Source organism: Leptidea sinapis, chromosome 42 (assembly GCF_905404315.1).
Source record: "Leptidea sinapis chromosome 42, ilLepSina1.1, whole genome shotgun sequence".
Classification (NCBI taxonomy): Eukaryota; Metazoa; Arthropoda; class Insecta; order Lepidoptera; family Pieridae; genus Leptidea; species Leptidea sinapis.
This window is the reverse complement of record NC_066306.1, coordinates 8,301,207-8,324,935: the sequence shown is the minus strand read 5'-3', so window position 1 is coordinate 8,324,935 and position 23,729 is coordinate 8,301,207. Positions and strand designations below refer to the sequence as shown.

The 23,729-nt window shown below is 34.3% G+C and overlaps 2 long non-coding RNA genes across 2 annotated transcripts in view; one reads left to right on the top strand and one right to left on the bottom strand.

The window, feature by feature from the left end:
* The window catches only part of LOC126976917 (uncharacterized), a 48,665-nt gene that overhangs the window by 3,984 nt on the left and 20,952 nt on the right, over positions 1–23,729 (bottom strand). The window lies entirely within an intron of this gene.
* Positions 6,672–23,729, top strand: part of LOC126976907 (uncharacterized) — a 44,379-nt gene continuing 27,321 nt past the window's right edge. The window contains exon 1 of the long non-coding RNA XR_007732010.1: positions 6,672–6,912. This is a non-coding gene — a long non-coding RNA (uncharacterized LOC126976907). The remainder of the gene's footprint in view (positions 6,913–23,729) is intronic.

The window sequence follows — 23,729 nt, the reverse complement described above, 5'->3', positions numbered from 1 at the left end:
CCCTTGTCCATCCGATCATCAAATCATGGAGATCATAATTAACCGCCAGCTCTTGGTATACCTAGAGGGTCACCGGTTGATCAACGATCGACAGAACGGCTTTCGCCAAGGTCGATCGGCAGGTCATCTTCTGGTATACCTAACACATAGATTGGCGGCGGCTATCGAAAGCAAGGGAGAAGGCCTGGCAGTTAGCCTGGATGTAGAGAAGGCCTTTGATCGTGTATGGCGCTAGGCGCTTCTCGCAAAACTTCCATCATTTGGGCATCCCGAGAACTTATGCAAGTGGACCTCCAGCTTTCTCACTGGGTGCAGCATTCAGGTCGTTCATTGCTCGAATCCCAAGCCCGTGAACGCTGGAGTGCCCCAAGACTGTGTGCTATCACCCAAACTGTTTCTTCTGCATTTCAATGATATGTTGGACATCTCCAACATACATTGCTATGCAGACGACAGCACGGGCGATGCCATATACACGGGCCATGCAGGTGTCTCTCGGGAAATCATCGAGCCAGGAGAAACTTGTGTCTTCGATAGAATCCTCTCTTGAGAAGGTCGCGGAATGGGGTAAATTGAACCTTGTCAAATTTACCCCCAGAAGACTCAAGTTTGCGAGTTTACCACTAAAAAAACCCCATTTGTCGTATCACAGCTCTTCGACAACACTTCTTTTACAGCCTCACCCAGTAACGGAATTCTGGGTCTCGATATCTCGAGCGATTGCCAATTTCGCGGTCATCTGGAGAGTAAAGCCATATTGGCTTCGAAGAAACTGGGCGTCATAAGTAGAGCACGGCAAAACTTCACGCCGGCCCACATTCTAGCGCTGTACAAAGCGCAGGTCCTGCTACATATGGAGTATTGTTGTCATCTCTGGTCTGGCGCACACCAGTATCAGCTCGATCCATTTGAGCGCGTGCAACACAGAGCAGCTCGAATTGTCGGGAAGACGGTGCTCTGTGAACGGCTGGATCACTTGGCATTCAAATTAAAATTCAAATATTTTTATTCAAAATAGGATTTATAATCACTTATTGAACGTCAAAATCTACCACCCATTCAAAAGAGACTGCATCAGACCTGAGAAGAATGGGCGCAAGAAACTCAGCGGGCTTTTTTTTTATATAAAATATGGATTACAATGTAATATCGTACAATAAACATTAATAATTAAAGAGCCTGAGGGTGTTCGCTTTAATCCCAGTCTGTGGTGTCATTAAGAAAATCGTTTATGCTATAATAACCTTTCCCACACAAACGTTTTTTAACAATTCTTTTAAATTTCGTAACACATTTGTTTTGTACATTTTCTAGGATCATATTGTAGAAGCATATACATCGCCTAACACAAGACTTACTAACTCGACCCAACCGAGTAGTAGGCATAACAAGTTTATGTTTGTTCCTCGTGTTAACATTATGAATGTCACAGTTTCTAGAAAATTCCTCAATGTGCTTATGAACATACAAAACATTATCAAAAATGTATTGAGAAGCAACAGTCAAAATGTTTATTTCTTTAAATTTTTCTCTTAATGATTCTTTAGGACCTAGGTTATAAATCGCGCGAATAGCCCTCTTCTACAGCACAAAGATAGTATTAATATCGGCCGCACTGCCCCATAACAATATACCATAGGACATAATACTATGAAAATAACTAAAGTATACTAATCTCGCCGTATCTATGTCAGTTAACCGTCTGATTTTCTTAACCGCATATGCTGCAGAACTAAGCCTATTCGCCAATCCTTCAAAATGGGGGCCCCACTGGTTTTATCAGCTCTCCATTAAATAAAATATTCTTTTTTTATATGTTTTATGATTATTTAACAATAAGTTATTGGCGCTAAACCATTAGCGCCAATAACTCGCATCTCACATTGCGTAGAGACATCGCTTCATTGTATGTCCTCTACCGCATTTATCATGGGGAGTGTTCCGAAGAGCTGTTTCACCTGATTCCTGCCTCCGAATTCCACCTTCGCACGACACGCCACAAGTTAGGATATCGATTTGCTATACGTTGCACGCGGTCAAATGGATCGAGCTTTCTTTATCTTTCTTCCACGTACTACAAAGCTGTGAAATGAACTTCCTTGTGCGGGGTTTCCGGGACGATACGACATGAGTACCTTCAAAAAAAGCGGGTACACCTTCCTTCAACGCCGGCAACGCTCCTGTGATTCCTCTGGTCTTGCAAGAGAATGTGGGCGGCGGCGATCACTTAACACCGGGTGACCACTACCCTCGTTTAGGACAAACTTTTCTTGGTTGGGTTGCGTTATTATTGCGGGTGCGGGTTGCGGGTGAACCAACTGAAAGCTTTCTGCTGAGCTCAAATTTTGAATATAAATTTATCTGTCCACTTGTCTTTTTTAATTGAAAACTTCTCTAGCGGCGTTGATCACTTTTCATGAGATGAGTATAAAATATACAACTCGCGTCAGTAGGTCTACTCTTGTTCAACGAAAAACAATGTTTCGGGGTTATTTTGGTGTTTTTTCTATTACAGTTCCATTCGATCCGAAGTTGCGTCCCGAACGTCATTGTTTGACATTACGAATTTTTAACACCTACTCTCATCCACTTACGTTGCAAACGAAAATTTGAATTTTTAACAGCTGTTTGTTTGAAATTTTAACCTCATATTGACGAAACCAAAGTTGTTATCTTCAAAGGAGATTGAAACGCTTCCATACATTCCTGGGCCCATGTGATAACAAAATGAAAGTAGCACAATTTAAAAGATAACATTTAAATAATCCATTATTGAAAATTTAGCAAGATTTGTCAATATAGGAGCTGAGTAATCGAAGATATAAAAATGAGGTTATGTCTTAAACTATATGTTGACAGCTCATCTATTCTAGGTTTATTAAATGCCTAGGTGCTAAGGATAGGTCACATACTTAGATGGGTACCAACCTTGTTTTTTGTTTTAGATAAACCTAAAAAAATGAGAGATTTGTGAATCATTTTTGTTTTTTGTTAATGACATATATAGTAATATAAGCATGCAATGACCCAAACTGAGAGAAAGAAAATTGTCATAAAAGCATATGTGAATGATGTTTACTAATAAAATTATAAAGTTGTGTATATCAATGTTGTATACAATATTATTATTGTTGCATAGATAATATAAAATGATACTATTTAAATAAATTGTATAAAAGGGATTATTGTAAATATTATAATTGTGGTTTCTTGGGATATCAATTAATTTTGCCATAATCTTAATATAATATTTAAAATATAGCCTATGCCTGAAAAATATCGCTGAACTAATGTGATGAATAATATGAATTAAATAAAAAAGATGTGATTCGATTAGCAACCAATAGTAACAAATATTCTCCTTAATTACACTAAAATAATAAATTAAAATGGAACTTCTATCTAGAAGCATTAAGCATTGTATAAAATTAAAACGGGCCAACTGACCGTCAAACAGTGGTGTACTTAAAAACCCGCTCAATGTCATCGGTGGTCCGAATAAGGTGCACCTGCTTACCATCATTGTGCCGCGCAAAAATACGACCTCTTTTGGTCCACGAGTATCGCCAGTTTAGACGACGACAATCCTCCCGGACTCTATGAAGGAGCTGACGATTATGGCGCGTCAACCGCTCGTTGACGTATACCCGCTGAGGTGCACCAGACACCCCGAGATCGGTGCTGGAGAGCGTGCGGCGGACTCTCGCCGCGCGCAGCAGTTCGTCGCGTAGCTGGCGATGAGTTAGACGTACCTCTATGCGCCGCGACCGCTTTGGCTCGTCCACAGCGATCTCGCTACCCATCACGTTGCGACCAACACGTTCAGCGAACACGATATCAGCAGGCGCCAGGGTCAAATAAATCGATTTATTGATCGATCTATTAACAATAAAATAATTGCTCAGTTCTGTTTTTTCTTGAGAAAATAATATATTTTATTCATGATAATAATTCGAACATAAACTATGCATCTTATTAATATTATTGAAATAAAACAAATGGATCTTAATATTATTTTAATCGATTAAATATTTATTCGATTACGTCATTTTAATCGATTTTCTTTATTTTAATGTTTTTTCCGTTTGTAGATTGCAAAATAAGTTAGTTTTTTGTATTTTACACCCTTTTTACCATCAGGCCCAAAAGTCCCATTCTCCTTTTCGTTTGTGACAATTTGTGTGTGAAAATTTAGTGTGGTGAAACTTTGCCCTAAATGAAAATAAATTTTTCGCTACTTCATGAAAGAATTGAAATTTTTTTTTTTTCGATTCCTTGATTTTTTGCTGGAGCTCCATTTAAGCTCAAAATACAAACATGTAATGTAACTATTATATTGATTGAAACAAAACAAATCTTATATTTAATTATAGTAACAATACTATGTAACTATATATAACTTTAAATTAAAACTATCATTACGGGGAAGTGTACCAAGAATACTGGCAGCATTTCCCCGTTGTATAGCTAGGCTGATCTGTTGACCGAAATAGCTGCCAGCAATAATTGTAACAATAAAATATGTTGATGGAGATGTAGAACCTGTAACTATTCCATTAAAAAAAAAAATAAGTGAAAGCGATGAATCATTATAACAAATAATCCAAATGATAAGAAAGCCAAAAGGGTTTGAGCTTTTAATTAATCTCAATAAAAATAATATTAATAATAATTATGTGTAAAACCATTTAGTGAGTATTGCATAATATTTAGGTGAACATTCTTTTTTGTTATTTTGTAGAGTTCTCGTGACAGGCATCGTCATGCTCGCTTAAGGACGAAGGGGCGGGTCGTTCCCTTCCCTAAATTACTGTCGAGGGGGGCGTATTCTTATATTAAAGTTACTATAGTATTTATATGATTATTATATGGCTATATGTATTCAATAACACTTGTGTTTTTACTTATTAAATTACATTTTTTTCTTACTTGTGTAAGGCATTTAGTATTTGACATTTGAGTGTTTTTGTTACATCACTTTGCATATATTGTAATTATCATTTGGAAAATAATTAAATTGAAAATAAGAACTTCTTATAGCTAATCTGTTTTGAAAAGAGCTACCGTATAGTTTTTCGCTCATTCTTCTCAAAGGAAATCAGCCTTCCGAATGAGCTACATGAAAAATTGCCAAATTTAAGTGTAATGTAATGTCTAATTTACCTATGAAATAAAATACACACATCAAAAACGTCTTTATTAACTCAAAGTACATAGGTATGTAAACTTTTTTGTTATTGAATACATACTGGCTGGTTGTAAATAAAAAATTCGATTTTCGGTTTATTCTTGATTTTATTATTTTTACCAACCATTTAAATAAAGTTAGCATCAAAATTGAATTGTTATATGTATATTCTTTACGTCATGGAGCGACGTCATTTGACGGCAAATTAAATGCAAAGACCTGTAGGGATGTTGCAAGCAGGAAGTAATCAATCTCAGGTATCTCGGCATTTTGGCATTCGTAGAAGTGTTATTTGTCGTCTTTGGCAGCGCTACAATAATACAAGGGAACCCGCTGAACAGCATTCAGGCCGTAAAAGGAGTACAACTACTCGGCAAGACCGCTACATATAATTGACTGCAAGACGCCAGCCGATGTTAACCGCTTGAGAGATAAGTTTGAGGCTACAAAATTCAAGTGGTGTTGATGCAAGTTCCCAAACTGCGAAACCGACTGCATGAGTACGGCCTACGAGCTCGAGTCTCGACGCCCCCAATCAGGTGCCCACCGATACGTCACGGGAATCGCGCTCGTCGAAATGAATGGTGTAGAGAATGCAGAACATGGACCCAGGAACAATGGGATAAAATTATGTTTTCCGATGAGTCGCGATTCGAGTTAAGGCCTGATACAAGAAGGGTGCGAGTGTACCGTCGGCCCGGAACTGTACTGAAAGGCTCTGTTGCATTCAGGAAATTCACAGCGACTCAACAATTATGGTATGGGCGGCTATTATGAAGAACAGGCGAAATGAGCTCGTTTTTGTAAATGGAAACATGAACGCTGAAAATTACGTTGAGGATATTCTCAGACCTTATGTCCATCCATTTTCACAAACCTTTGGCTCCGATTTTACGTAAATGCATGACAATGTGCGTCACATACAGTTCGGCGAACCAATCAATACTTGGCAACGGAGAACGTCCGGGTATTGCCCAGGCCTGCACAATCGCCAGACCTCAACCCCATCGAGCACGCATGGGACATGCTCCAGAGACGTGTTTTGAAGGACTTGGACGGAGTGACATCAATCCAACAGCTGAAGGATTTGCTACAATTCCATTGGGAGCGAATACCGCAAGATGACATAAACAGTTTCAATAATTCAATGAATAATCGTTGCCGACAAGTTCTGAATAGCAGAGGAGGCCATACTTTGGCAGGGATACTTTGTATTAAAGTATCCCATTCTTTCACAGTTAATTTCTGTTATTAAAAGAACTTAAAAAGACAACAGCTGTTATTTTTACATCATAGGACTCTGAAAATATTATTTTAAAAATAAAATACAACGTTATAATGTGAAAATCTCATCCTCAAATTTAAATTAGTACATTTTGCTTAGACGTTTTTGATGTGTGTATTTTTGATTTGATCAGATAATATCTAAACAGATGGCGCAGAGGAAATATTATAATAAACCATCGTAATATAATGGTTAGATGTACAAGTTAGTGCGTCCGCCAATAACGTGTTTATCATTAGAATTAATTGTGGCACGATTTACAATTATTATAATAATTAATGTATCACAAATTACAATTCAAATGGTAATGAATTCCATTTAAAAGATATTTAAATTAACTCGATTGAGTAATCATCACTTCGCTGATAAGACTATACTTAAATATGGCGCAAATTCTTAATTTTCTAAGTTTCCAACAGTTGGGAAAATGACAAAGAAGGTGAGGACTTTCTTATTCCCTTACGTACTCTAGAATTTGGTTATAAATTACTATGTTTTATTAATTACTGCTTATATTTTTTCTATAGTATTCGGGGTCAACTCTAAAACAGTAAAAACCTTTAACAAGTGGCTTCCAAACAATTTTACTTCTACGACTTCTGAGAATAAATAAAGAAAATTCTATAAAAAATGCAATATTGCAACTGGAAGACCTAAATAATAACAGCTCTACGATTCTTAAATCAAAATACTTGTTATTTACAAAAATAGTGATAAAAAGATCTATTGCGACTCTCAGTAATGCTGATATGGCTATATTAGTAATATGAGAGAAAACTGTAAAGACCCTACGACCACTTTAGTATTTTCACTTGTTTCTGGCCTGTAAAAAGCTTGGTGAACTCAGTGAGGTGGGACAGTACATCACAATCCACCACCTGCGACTATATAAAGCGCAAATTCGGCTTCACTCGGAGTGCTTGCCCCTTCACGTAGGCCACTTGCCCGTTCGCCCCATCTTATATAAAAAAAAGTTTAAAAAATGTAAATAGTTTTGTAATTAAGTCCTCGCAAGTTTAAAGTTTATGTCTATGTGAAAGAATTCTCTCTATTATTATATTGTGAATTCGAATAATGAATATTATTATAATAAATTATAATAACTAAATAACTTTTTATGTACTGTATGTATATACTAGCTGATGCCCGCGAAATCGTACGCGTGGACGTTATGAAGCAGCAAAAGTACTATGCCAGCATCCAGCCTAAATGTTTTCGTGACCTTTTATGAATATTTGTAGAAAATTAAATCTTTTAAAAGCATTATATTATACTCCTCCAACACCATAAAGATATAATTTACTAATCTTGTCTCATGGTGTCGACTCACAAAAAACACCCAAAGCATCAAAAGAATCTTCCCAAGCATCAATAATATTCTTTATTAACGCTACACCAACATCAGTTGTTAATGAACCTCGCGTAAAACCAAATTGATTTCTATGCACTCAGTTGTTTACATAGAAAAGTGAAAAAATTAATTTAATCTAAGATTTTTTTTTTTCAAAAATTTTGCTAGGACTACGGTACGACTGATATAGGTCTATAATTATTAGCATCTGTTACACTGCCAGATTAAAAAAGTGTACTAATTTTAACTATAATATTTAATAAATCAGGAAAAACACTCTCATCAATACAGCTGTTATAGATTCAAACCAAACCAGGAGTAATAATTTCAATTAATGATTTAACAATATGAACTGAGACACTCTATGACACACTGAGACTCTGAATCTCGAGCAATTGCCAATTTCGTGGTCATCTGGAGGGCAAAGCCAAATTGGCTTCAACGAAACTGGGCGTCATTAATAGAGCACGGCAAAACTTCAAGCCGGCACATTCTAGCGCTCTACAAAGCGCAGGTCCGGCCACACATGGAGTATTGCTGTCATGTCTGGTCTGGCGCACCCCAGTATCAGCTCGATCCATTTGACCGCGTGCAACGCAGTGCAGCTCGAATTGTCGGGGACCCAGTGCTCTGTGAACGGCTGGATCACTTGGCGCTGCGTAGAGACGTCGCTTCATTGTGTGTCTTCTACCGCATTTATCACGGGGAGGGTGTGTTCTGAAGAGCTGTTTAACCTGATTTCTGTCGCCGAATTCCACCTTCGCACGACACGCCATAAGTTAGGTTATCATTCTCACCATCTGGATGTATGGCGGTCCTCCACAGTTCGCCGGTTCTGGCTCCTCGATTCTGGCTCACTTGTTCGTGATGCCTACTAAAAAACAAAAAAAGAAGTTTGGTGTCAAACTGGGGGTTTTGATGTATTTCCGAGCGATTGCGCGGTCCGTTTTTCGATATCTCTTATAGTTTCAAAGTTAGCTTTATAAATTAAACAGATCCATAATCATTAATAATCACTGGTCATTTAGCTAATGATTGGTGAGCGACTCAATGTCTAAATTTCCATGAACGTGATACAGGTAATTTACTAATTACCTCTATTACATTCGTTACTACGATTAAAAAGACAGTTTCTGTATTTATTATTTATTTTTAAAACATGATTTAAATAAAGTATATAATAAAACATCATTGCAGATTGTATCGTTTTCAAAATATTTGATGAAATCATTCAAACTCTTCTTATTAAACTTAAAGTATAGATAGATTATGCAGTACTCGCCACACACTGCGGTATATTCATTCTGTACTCTTGCAGTATTGTAGTTATACATTCTGCAATTCCTTTGTAAAAACATCAGCTGGAATCCCTGAGGTGGACGACCATATGAAACGAAGTATTGTCCAATACCCTGCTCATCAATGTATTTTGCAACCCAGTGAGTGCCTGGCTTATTATCACTATCTAAATTGCTGACAATATCACAGGGCGTTACAACATATATCGGCAATCGGTTTGCCGCGTAAACATTATTTTTAATACTGGGATCGATTTTGTTCAAATAATTCTGTATCTCGATTGTATTCATATTAGTTGAGAACAAGGTCTTGTCAGTTGCGAGGATTGAATAGTTATGTGGATCATAATAACATAAGCACTCAATAAATAAGGCTTTAATGTATCTTATTCATGTATTTAAAACTTATATGGTTACAATAAAACAAAATATCATTACAAGCGATTCAAATATAATTCTATGATCATTTGATGAAATTATATTTTCATCAATTTTATTATAATATAAAAGCTGATTGAAAACGAACTTTGTACCTACATACTTACGTAGTCATTAGTACAATCTGGAAATGTTGACTCCATTAAACTATCAATAATTGAACTTATCAATTAAGTGCCATTATGTTTCACCACAATATTTAAAAACCAGTACTAATCATAAACAAATTTACTTTTACGATATTTTAGTATAAAATGCTAGAACTGTTCAGAAAAATAATCATTGAAATTTTAGAGGAATTTGAGAGAATTTTAGAGTCTTACATACTTAAAGTTTAGAATCCCCTATCACATTCCAGTTTTTTTACACAATCTTAGTCAATATGACTCTCATTTTATTGTTCATGCATTTAATTCTATTGAAGGGGAAATTGATATTATTCCACAAACGAAAGAAAAGTACATTTCTTTCACAAAAACGATAAAATTAAATAATCTTAAATTCAATTGAGATTCGTTGATTCGTTTAAATTTTTACCTTGTAGTTTAGACAAACTTGTTCAAAATTTGAATGAAGAACAATTTCAAACATTAAAATATAATTTTCCAAATAATAATGATTTCTTACGTCTTAGAAAAAAAGGAATTTATCCATATGAATTTATGTCATCACATGATTCCTTAAAACTTTCAGCACTCCCTAGTCGTGATAAATTTTACAATACATTAACCGACACACATATTTCCGATGAAGATTGTGAACATACCAAGGATGTTTGGCAACACTTTCATTGTCAAAATATGTCAGATTATTCTGATTTATATCTTAAAACCGATGTTTTACTTTTAACAGATGTGTTTAAAAATTTCCGAGCCTTATGTTTGCAAACATATGGTCTAGATCCAGCTCATTATTATACAGCACCTGGGTTAAGTTGGGATGCTATGTTAAAATGCACAAAAATTAAATTAGAATTACTTCAAGACTTTGAACAAATAGCTTTTATTAGATCGGGCATTCGAGGAGGTGTATCTCAATGTAGCAATCGTTATGCCAAAGCTAATAACAAATATATGCGAGAATATGACAAAGACACACCAAACTCATTTTTAACTTATCTTGATGCTAATAACCTTTACGGATGGGCCATGTCTCAATTCCTTCCTACAGGATTTTTTGAGTGGGTAGATGTCACAACTAATTTTGATGTCCCTGATGATTATGAATATGGTTTTATTTTGGAAGTAGATCTAGAATATCCTATTGAACTGCATGATTTACATTCTGACCTACCCTTATGTCCCGAGAATATATGTATTGGTAATACAAAAGACATAAAATTAGTTCTTTGGACCTTCGTAATAAAATTAAATATGTGATTCACTACAGAAATTTAAAGCAATGTCTGACAATGGGTTTAAAATTACAAAAAATTCATAGAATTTTAAAATTCAAACAATGCGCATGGTTACAATATTATATAGATTTAAATACAAACATGCGTAAACTAGCCACATCTGATTTCGAAAAAGATTTTTATAAATTAATGAATAACTCAGTGTTTGGAAAAACAATGGAAAATATAGAAAAAAGAGTAAATGTAAAATTATTGAGTCATTGGGAAAATCAGGGTAAAATTCTAGGCGCACAAGATTTAATTGCTAAGCCAGAATTCCATAGTTTGTCTATTTTTAATGAAAATTTGAAATTGTTCCATAATAAACCTATTTATTTGGGATTTTGTATATTGGATATTTCTAAAACTCTAATGTACGACTTTCACTATAGCTATATGTTTAAAAAGTTTCAAAACAAATTAAAATTATTGTACACAGATACTGATAGTTTAATATATCAAATTTTTACAGATGATTTTTACAGAGATATAAAACCTGATTTACATTTGCGTTTCGATACCTCTGACTATACAGAAAAAAATATATTTGGCTATCCAAAACTCAATAAAAAGAAGTTAGGCTACTTTAAAGATGAAAACAATGGTAACATATTTAATGAATTCGTAGGACTTAGATCTAAAATGTATGCATTAGATGTTGAGGGAAAATTCACAACTAAAGCTAAGGGGGTTAATAAAAGTGTTACTAAGAATATGAAAATGGAAAATTATAAGACTTGCTTATTTGAAAATAAGAACGAATATTGTTCAATGCTTAGATTTAAGTCAATAAAGCATAATATTTTTTCTCAAAGAATAAATAAATGTAGTCTGTCATTTAATGATACCAAACGGTACATTTTACCAAATAATATTGATACCTTAGCTTGGGGTCATCACAAAATAGAATAAATATTATATTAAATTTTAAGAATAAATTATTATAGTTTTAAAAAACCAAATGGAGATTATTGTATTTAGATGTATAAGTTGCGGAGTAAAACATGATGTACTGTATATTGTTTCAATTATAGATTTTTCTGTTTAAATAAATGGTGGTTTAATAACAGATTGTTTCATTACTATACTAAACCTTAACACACATAGACGTAGTAGTAAATGCATCATTTCAATCATCCATTCACTGCAATAGTTGCTGGTCCAAGTGGATGTGGAAAATCAGTTTTCGTAAATAATTTTATAAAATTTTTGAATGATATCTGTGATACAAATTTTACCCAAATCACCTGGTGCTTTGGTGAAATGCAGCCTTTATATAATCTCAACCACATTAATTATCTTCAAGGTTTACCTGATTTATCTATGTTTGACGGAAAAAATCCTCAACTTGTAATAATTGATGACCTGATGAGGGAATCAGATGGTCGTATTGTTGATATATTCACGAAAGGAAGTCATCATAGAAACTTAAGTGTGTTTTATTTATCTCAAAATTTGTTTCATCAAGGTAAAGGACAAAGAGATATATCACTCAACTCAAGTCATATAATATATTTCAAAAATCCTCGAGATAAAACCCAAATTCGATACTTATCTCGTCAAGTATTCCCTGAAAATCCGAAATATTTGGAAGATTCTTACAGAGATGCTACCAATGAAGCTCATGGTTATTTAATGATTGATTTGAAACAAGAAACAAATGAATTGTGTCGCGTTAAGACAAAGATATTTCCATCCGATGGATATTGCACTGTTTATGTGGGTACAAAAGGGTTTAAATATGGTAAGAATCAAGAAATTTCGATCATTTATAAATGATGCATAGACGTTTAAAGACGCATAAAGATCTGTTAATTGCTCTACATAAACTGAAGCCAAAATATCAAAAAGCTTTATTAAAATCATGTAATAAAACAGAAATAAATTACATTTGTGATTGTATTCATAACGTACTGCGGGGTAACGTTGAATTGGCCGAGAAAGAAAAATCTAAATTAAAGAAATATAAAAATATTCTTCGAAAATTGGTAAGAAAAGGTACGAATAAAAGTAGAAAAAGTATAATTGTACAAAAAGGAGGTTCATTTCTACCGATAATATTGGGTTCTATTCTAAATGGGTTGATTAATCCATTTATTTAAGAAAATGGATAATGCTAAAAAAATGTTACTTATTGAACCATCATTATTGGAGAAGTTAAAACAACCCAAAGAAAATGATATGCCAAGATCTCGATTAGATACTGATATGCAAAATATCTTAAGCAGTGACATAGAAGATCGAAAGAAATGTATTTTATATTTGCAAACCCTTCAAAGATATCTAAACTTCGTCAAAGAGGATCAACAATCATACCACATACCACTTATAAATGATAATGATTCATATATTGGTTTTAATCAAAGTCATAATGAAATCGATACTGATTATATAAATCATGATGTGAATAAAATAAATGTAGTTCCTTCTCAAACATCAGTGGAGGTTAACAAAAATATTGGAGAAATATACACGAGCTCTGAAATACTGAAACTAATACCGAAAACATATGCTAAAAAAGGTGAACTACTAAATAAAAAGGTGTTTTACTAAATTTGATTTCCTTGAATAAAAATAAAATAAGCTGGGATGAATCTGGTACCGTGATTATATAATGAAAAAATACCTGGGAGTAATATTTTGGACTTGGTGAGTGATTCCTTGAGAGCTCTTCAGAAAAGTGAACCTATAGGTTGGGAAAAATTCGCAACAACTATAAAGGAAATAAATGTACCACTCACTTATATCGGGAACCCAAAGCGAGTGGATTTTATAAACCATTTGCAATTGTAAGAGGTTGAAGCTAAATCAGTACCTGACGAAGAATTTTCTACACCAACAAGTAATAAGTACACACGGAAACTAAAAAAAAGATCGGACTGGGAAAAATGGACCCCATATTAGAAATAAATAAAAATTATTATGATGCATCACATCCTGCTGGCTACAGCACTATTGATAAATTGTCAAAAGCAATGAAGGGTAAAATGGACAGAAATAGTGTCTTAAAGTGGTTACAATCGCAAGAAACATATACATTACATAAACCTGTTCAAAGAAAATTTCCTCGTAACAGATATATTTTGTCTAATATTAATGAGTTATGGCAGGCCGATTTAAGTGATATGAGATCTTATTCTGAATATAATGATGGTTTCAAATACATACTTTGTGTTATTGATGTCTTTAGTGAATATGCGTATGTTCGAGCAATGAAAAAGAAAAACTCTGAAACAGTTAAGGAATGCTTTGAAAGTATTTTTGCTGAAGCTAATACTACACCTACACAGTCTGACAAAGGAACTGAATTTGTTTCCAAATATGTATAAAAATATTTTAAATTAAAAAACATAAATTATTATACAACCAATAATCCAGATATTAAAGCAAGTATTGTCGAAAGATTTCAGAGAACTCTTAAAATGAAAATGTGGCGCTATTTTACACACAAAAATACTCATAAATACATTGATGTTTTACAAGATCTAGTGCATTCATATAATCATAGTTTTCATTCTAGTATAAAAATGTGTCCATGTGATGTTAATAATACAAATATAATGAGTGTATGGCAAAATTTATATGATAGAGAAAGTAAGATAAAAACATCAATTAGTATGGTGAATCCAAGAATTCACGTTGGAGATTATGTTAGAATAACAAAACATAAACATATTTTCCAAAAAGGATATGAATCCAATTGGAGTGACGAAATATTCATCGTATCTACCACAATACACCGATCTTCGTTTGTAGTATTTACTTTAAAGGATTTAGAAGGCGAAGAGATAGTTGGTACTTTTTATGAAAAAGAGTTACAAAAAATCATATTCGACCCCACTACTAAATACAAAATAGATAAAATAATACGCTCTCGATATACCGTAACAGAAAAGAATTGTTGGTGAAGTGGGGAGGTTATCCAAATAAATTTAATAGCTGGATATTAGCTTCTACTTTGAAAAAAATATGAATAAAGATAGTTTTTATTTAACTTTACTAAGCAATAGTTCTATGGATTATTTTCCTGATAATACAACAACATTATTTTCTACGAAACTACCAAAACCAATAATACTAGAAGGTGAATGGAGGGTTGGAGTAGTAGAATTTCAGTACCCATGCACTATGTTCACCGTTCAAGAACATGAAAACATTATTTATATAACAAAGTTGATGCACGTACCCAATGAAAGTAAACCGTCATATTTTTATTACAAGACACATATTCCAGCCACAAATTACGATAACATAAATCATATTTTGATGGCACTGACACTCGAGAAAAAATTAAATTTAAGTGCGATGAGGTTTCAAGGATTGTAGTTGCTACGATAACGGATGAATCCATAAAATCTGTAACTTTATCACCTAAATTATGTCTTCAACTAGGGTTCGTACCAAACAGGAACCTCGTTTGAAAAAAATTTTGGAAAGTGTCTAGCTATTTTGCATTTGGGTTTACCATCTCAATTATTTGTTTATTGTGACATAGTGGAGCCTCAAATCGTTGGAGATGTTATGACACCCCTTTTACGAATAATACCATTGGATCCCTCAAAATACATATATGGAGCGTACAAAATGCACGTTTTCTCTCCTCCCCATTACCTACCTGTGATGCGTAGAGAATTTGATACAATTGAAATAAATATAAGAACAAGCACCGGTCAAAAGATACCATTCCAATTTGGAACAGTGTGCATTAAACTCCACTTTCAAAAATTATAATGTACGGCAAACGTGATAATATTTCATGTCCATATGAACACTATTATACTCACCAGGCCGGATCGGGTATCGGAGTTATTTATAAAGGAGCACCATATCAAAGAGGACATGGAATCGGGAGTTTTCTTGGGGGGCTGTTTAGATCTATTTTACCACTACTATCTAGTGGTGTTCGAACTATTGGTAAAGAAGCATTAAGTACCGGTGTAGGTATATTATCAGATATGGTTAATGCACGCCCCATGGAAGATTCAATAAAGACTCGTCTAAAAGAAGTCAGCTCAAATTTGAAACGAAAAGCTGATGCTAAAATAGATAATATGAACATGTTTGGATCTGGGTATATAACAAAACGAAAACGTCGTTCTGCGATTATTCCATCATTGACTGCGAAAGCGAAAGCTATTAAGAAATTAAAATTGAATCAAAAACAAATCAAAGATATATTTTCTGATTAAATATGTCATTTTTACATAGTCAGTCTTGTGAATGCATTAAGTCCGAATTGGATTTATTTGCATTACCATCAACTCAAACTAGCATTGAAAGTGGACTATAGATTCATTATAAGCCCATTTCATCACTTGCTGATGATGGACCAATAGAATTTCAAGTACCTGGGGCAGGTGATGACTATGTGGATTTATCCCATACTTTACTCCATATAAAAGCTAAAGTTTTGAATCAAGATTATACAAAACTGACAGTACCGACAGTTGTGGCCCCAGTTAATAATTGGTTACATACACTTTTCAGTCAACTTGATGTATATTTAAATCAAAAACTTGTATCGCCACCGAATAATACATATGCATATCGAGCTTATATTGAAACTCTATTGAATTATGCACCTGCTGCAAAAGAATCTCATCTCACTTGTGGTCTGTGGTATGTAGATACAGCTGGAAAAATGGATGCAACTGATGAACAAAATAAAGGATTTATTAAAAGACAAGAATTAGCTGGTGAAAGCAAAGAAATAGAAATGATAGGACATTTACATGGAGATTTATTCAACCAAGAAAAATTTTTGATTAATTGCGTTGACATGTGCGTAAAGTTAGTTCGTTCTAGAGAAAATTTCAATCTCATGGCTTCATCGACTGACCATAAATTTAAAGTGTGTATTACAGATGCAACTCTTATTATTCGAAGAGCACGAATCAACCCAACTGTGCTACTTGCACATCAAAAAGTTTTATCATCTACCACAGCAAAATATCCAATCACGCGAGCAGAAGTCAAAGTTTTAACTATACCATCAGGTATTCAGGGGAAAACCCTTGATAACATATTCCTTGGTCAAATACCCAAAAGGTGTATAGTCGGTTTTGTGAATAATGCATCCTTTAATGGTAGTCTCACAAAAAACCCATTCAATTTCGAAAATTATGATATTAATACATTTTGTTTATACATAGATGGACAACAAATACCTTCAAAAGCCTTACAGCCATCGTTTGATGAAGTAAGAATAGAAATAATAGAATTCTAAGAATTTTAAGTCTACAAAAGCAATTTCTTCAAAACAAGCTTCTTAACTTGCAAATATCTTCAATTTAAATGCAAAATGCAACTTAATAAAATAAGTTGTGGTGAAATAATAGAGTTATATCCGAGACGACAATTAGCAATTTGATATAAAAGCACTTGAGCTCTATTTAAACTATGAAATGGAGAAGTTTGTAGTTTGCTAATGGATAAATTGTTTCAGAGGTACCTTGTTTTGAATATAATAATAGTCTGACATACACAATTAGTGTAGGAGAGTTGTGACGTCACAGAAGAATGATAAAATATAGTAATAGAATCATTACACAAATTAAATTTTAAAACAAACGACCATTCCGTGCGAGCCTTCTTTCCACTGAGCCTACCATTCGAGTGACGTATCGTTGATAAATCTTGTATTTCTTGTTCAACTTTCAGGTTGTGGCTCCATCTACAGGATCTACTTTACAGTTAATAATCTGCTCAACCCCAATAATTGCATATTAGTAAATTGACTTGAAATGTCACTCTTTCAAATCTAAACAATTTGTTATTTTTTAAAGGTTTACTGCTTACAAATTAATTTGTATGATTAATCCCAGAAGTAAGGGATATCACTTTAAAAAAATAACAAATTGTTTAGTTAATATTAAATTTTTATTTCTATTGAAATGTGCCGATTGAATATATTTATTTACGGTGTGTGTGCGTTCGTGTAAGGTAATGCCTTACAGCAGTAGACGTCTTCCATCTGATGATGATTACAAAAAAAATTTAAGCATGTTATTTGACAGTGACATAACAATAAAAACGTCAGTGAACTAACAATAACGACGTCTAAATTAAAGTTTATCGTTTTCTATAACAAAACAGTGTTTAGCTTGTATTTAACTATGTCGTTATGCACAACATGAACTGTAGTGTACAGGAACAATTAAAGGATCGGAACTCATTTTTTGACAGCTGTCATCTATCTGTCATCATTTTATGATCTAAATCTTCTTTCGAAGAATAATATTTTTACTACGGTCTATCATACGTTATTCTCAGGAACAGGTATACATTTCCTAAATGAAGGCAATGGAGTATCAAGAGAGCAATATGCCAAAGGGTTTTGCTTGCTAGCCTTCGATTTAACACCCGATTTATCAGCAAATTCTTCAAGTCATTGGAATCTTATAAAACATGGTAGTGTGAGATTAGAAGTTCGTTTTGAATCAGCTCTTACACAAACAATTAACTGTATTGTTTATGAGGAATTCGATAATGTTATTGAAATTGATAAAAATCGTAATATTTCTGTAGATTACAGCAGTTAGAATATAATAATTAATGTTTGAATTGTTTGTATCCTTGTGTATTTTTTATGTTGATTAAATACTAGATTACCTTATAAATTTATATAATAAAAATATGTATATAAAATGATATTTTGTTTTATTATGGTGAAACATAATGGCACTTAAATGATAAGTTCAATTATTTATAGTTTAATGGAGTCAACATTTCCAGATTGTACTAATGACTACGTAAGTATGTAGGTAGAAAGTTCGTTTTCAATCAGCTTTTATATTATAATAAAATTGATGAAAATATAATTTCATCAAATGTTCATAGATTTATATTTGAATCGCTTGTAATGATATTTTGTTTTATTGTAACCATATAAGTTTTAAATACATGAATAAGATACATTAAAGCCTTATTTATTGAGTGCTTATGTTATTATGATCCACATAACTATTCAATCCTCGCAACTGACAAGACCTTGTTCTCAACTAATATGAATACAATCGAGATACAGAATTATTTGAACAAAATCGATCCCAGTATTAAAAATAATGTTTACGCGGCAAACCGATTGCCGATATATGTTGTAACGCCCTGTGATATTGTCAGCAATTTAGATAGTGATAATAAGCCAGGCACTCACTGGGTTGCAAAATACATTGATGAGCAGGGTATTGGACAATACTTCGTTTCATATGGTCGTCCACCTCAGGGATTCCAGCTGATGTTTTTACAAAGGAATTGCAGAATGTATAACTACAATACTGCAAGAGTACAGAATGAATATACCGCAGTGTGTGGCGAGTACTGCATAATGTATCTATACTTTAAGTTTAATAAGAAGAGTTTGAATGATTTCATCAAATATTTTGAAAATGATACAATCTGCAATGATGTTTTATTATATACTTTATTTAAATCATGTTTTTAAAAATAAATAATAATCGTAACTAGAATAATATTTTTAGTGCACATTATATCTATTGTTTTCGAATAGTGTTTTTGAAGGCGGTTGTTTATTGCAAATTTTTATTTTATTTTATGATTTTTAGTGAATTTCAAGTACACTAAGTAACAATTTGTTCAAATATGTGTAAATATACTAGATTTTCCAATGCAGAAATGAACGTAAGTACTTTGCAATTTGATTACACACAGTGTTCCGTTACTTTGTCATGGATTCCGTTATCAGAACCTAACCAAACTATCTTTGAAGTATATGCTTTCCAATAAAAGAAGAATCATCGAAATCGGTTGGCGCGATATTGAGTTATTCGTAAATTTATTATCCACTTTGCTATACGTATGTATAGCAAAATTTAAGACTTTTATGGTTTTCTCATAGTTTCCACTATCAGATCTCGGACAAATTACAATGGGACCATTCGGGAAGCACCAGCTTTCAAATAAAAAAAGAAGTATCAAAATCAGTTCACACAGTCTAAAGTTTTGAGGTAACAAACATAAAAAAAAACCGACGAATTGAGAACCTCCTCCTTTTTTGAAGTCGGTTAAAAAATAAAATAAAACGTCTCATTACATTATTTAAAAATCTAGGAGACGTGGCCACAGTCGAAACAACTGTGTTGCTGTACAAATCTTCTCTGTGGTCCAATCATGACCTTATTGCATTGGTGCGTGGGGTGGAGCTGTCACTTAGAACGAGGGCATAGAACTCTACTAAAAACAATTTTCAATAAGCCGCTTAGGTGCCCAACCAACCAATTACATGAGGAGAGTTAACTTCTCAGTGTCCGTCAGCAATATATTTATGGAATAATTGCACGAGTTCATGTAAAAAGTATTATAAACTCTAATGATAAAATGGAATTATCACATTTCTTACCCCAATCAAAATTTAATTCGGCATAAGCTTATAACAACTTTTGTAAAATTAATGAAAATATAAGTATAATGAACAATTAATATACTGTAACAAAATCTTTAAAATCATGGCTAGTAATATTATCATATGACGATACAGAAAACATTCTTAAAATTAAAACTTAAGCATAAATTGCTAACACTTATTTTATCTCACAGTTTGACATACTAACATAGATAGAAAAAACATAGACACACGCAAACTCACGTGCTGACACACACACACAAACATTTTTTTGTGATTTTGTAATTACATGCCTTTAGGCTTTCGGACGGACCTATCCACTGCAACTCACCCTGAGTTACCTACCGCAGAGGGTAGGACACAAAACATTCTGTACCATATAATATTACACTTGAATAAATGATTGTTATTATTCTTGAAAACATTCCAAGCAAATTTGCAACAAAATCTACCATTTACCAAAATTTGGTTTCGTCAATTAAAATTACAAACGCAACGTAAATGTCATAACGTCATGGGAGTAGGTTTAGAAATTCGAAATGTCAAACAATGACGTTCGGAACGAAATTTTGGAACGAATGGAAAGCAACACACGATACTTCGATTTTCATTGAATAAGAGTAGACCTACTGGAAATAATTAGTAAACTGGAATCAGTGAACACAAATTTAAGATATATAAAGGCTTTTTTGATAAAGAAGGCTAACTTAAGTATGTTTGATTATATAGAAGATAATAATATTAATTATTACGGTGCTTTACTGGCTCTGCGCTTGCCACCTAAAATTGTAAAGTACTAAGCTAAGTAGGCTTAGCATTACAATAACATTTCACACAAAATAAATTATTATTAAAAGGCCTGAAGGGGATCGCTCCATTCCTAATCTATAATAATAATATTGTTTAAAAAGTCATTTATGTTGTTATTATTATTATTACTACTACTTACCTTTTTAAATTCTAGAAAGTTTTAAGTAGAGTCAGCTACTATACATTTGGAAAAGCAATGCTTCAGTGCCTTTATATTATATTTACTATGCTCTGGCCGTTCTTTGTCGGGAAGCAAAGGTCCGTCGGTAACTTAGCTAGTGAAATTACTGTTCTAATTTAGTTTTGTTTAATTTACCAGCTAAGCTACTGTTTGTACTAGCTGTTTGCCCACTTAGCCTCTTGATTGTACCAACTAGCCCAGGCCATCCTAGAAATAATGCAACCTTTTCAGAATGCTACGGATGCTTTTCAGATAGTGCGATTCTAGATTGGTGCGATTGGTGATTTTGGAAGCTCATACAGTGGCGTTTCTTTTGCCTCCATGCATCCTCTGCATAAACCACTATGCGTAACACTTATAGTAAATAGGTGACACTGACCGGATAAAATACCTTTAATTTTGTGTGTATTCTGGTAAAGTTGCGAACAAACCTCATTGATGACACAGGAACTGCATTCTTTGTTTGCTTGCAGTCTTAACCGTTTCTCCATTTTTTTAAGTGGGTTGTTTCAGTTACTGTTTGCATTTCTTCATTCTATGTTTTGATTTTCGCATGAAGTAGGTCGCAGTAATGCCAGTTCTCAGGGATCTGAGGCTGTGGTATATCCACAACCTCAGATCCCCTTTGGCTAGTTCGTCGGCAGCATTATTACCCGAACAAATACTGTGTTCTCTGATCCATTGCAGGGTGACTCAGTTCGTATTAGTAATGGATCGGAGTAAGACTACTTACCATCAGGTGAACGATGCACCTCTTGTCACTTTTCATTATAAAAAATCCTTTTAATTTCTTTAAATTTCTATAATATTATTCATACGACTGTTTTATGCACATACCTATAGTTGTTATACATACTTAAGGCTATTTGTATCCTGAAAAACTAAATATTCATACAACCTTACCCGGCATCGGAATTATCTGCATGAACGAGCGTATCCCCTCTGATGATAACTTATTTAAAATAATGTTACTGTATCTAGCACTAATTGTGGTACCTTTTTACATTGAAGATAACTGTAATTTATGAATACGCATTAGGTAATACAATGATAAGTCTAAATATAAAATGATGCGAATTCTCTCATTAACTTATAAAGTCTCCACCAGAAAATGGCGAACAAGGTATGATATAAATAATTATTATATGGGTACTTTGTAGTTTTGTGGTTAGCAAATATATAATAAACTAAAAATATAAAACATTTTTTCATTCATTAGAACCATTGTAAATTTTTTATGGAATAGGAAGACAAACGAGCGTACGGGTGTACCTGGTGTTAAGTGATCACCGCCGCCCTCATTCTCTTGCAACACCAGAGGAATCGCAAGAGGTTGCCGGCCTTTAAGGAAGGTGTACGCGCTTTTTTTGAAGGTACCCATGTCGTATCGTCCCAGAAACACATTCCACATTACTAGTACTAAGAAGCTCATTCCACAGCTTAGTAGTACGAGGAAGAAAGCTCCTTGAAAACCGCACTGTGGAGTACCGCCACACAACCAGATGGTAGGGATGATATCCTAATTTGTGGCGTGTCGTGCGAAGGTGGAATTCGGCGGCAGGAATCAGGTTAAACAGCTCTTCGGAACACGCCCACGCACGCACAAATGCGGTACAAGACACACAATTAAGCGACGTCTCTACGCAACGCCACTGGGTCCCAGACAATTCGAGCTGCTCTGCGTTGCACGCGGTCAAATGGATCGAGCAGATACTGGGGTGCGCCAGACCAGAGATGACATCAATACTCCATGTGTGGCCGGACATGCACTTTGTAGAGTGCTAGAATGTGGGCTGGCTTGAAGTATTGCCGTGCTGTATTAAGGACGCCCAGCCTCTTCGAAGCCACTTACTTACTTCCAGATGGCCACGGAATTGGCAATCGCTCGAGATTTCGAGACCCAGTATTTCGATACTAGGCGAGGCTTTAAGGGAAGTGTTGTCACAGAGCGGTGATACGGCTAAGCACGTTTGGAGAAATGCCACCCGGCCCGCTCGACTTCCTGACGTACAACGAAAACAGAGCTCACCGAACAGTTTTTTGTCTGAACTGTACTTTAGGCATGGAGCTCTGACACCGCGGGATGAACGCCGGTGTTTTTCCGTTGTCGTCAAGAGTCGAGTTGAAGGCAAAAAGAGTGCATAGGAGATCGGCTTTCTCTTTTGCCGTATGGGCCAGGGTGTCATTCCTCATGTGCAACGGCGGTATAGACAGCTGGTTGAAGTTACCAAGAGAAGCTTTCGATAACTACCAGAACTTGCGTGTTCCGGTCGGATAACTGGAAAGCTGCTCGCCAATTTTGACGACGTGCTTCGATTTCGCACAGGCGATTTTCCGCTTAAAAAATCTGGAGGTACGGTTATATTTCCTCTTCATAACTTTGCAGTTTGGATCCTTTGAGCCCAGCGCCGCAACCCAAGT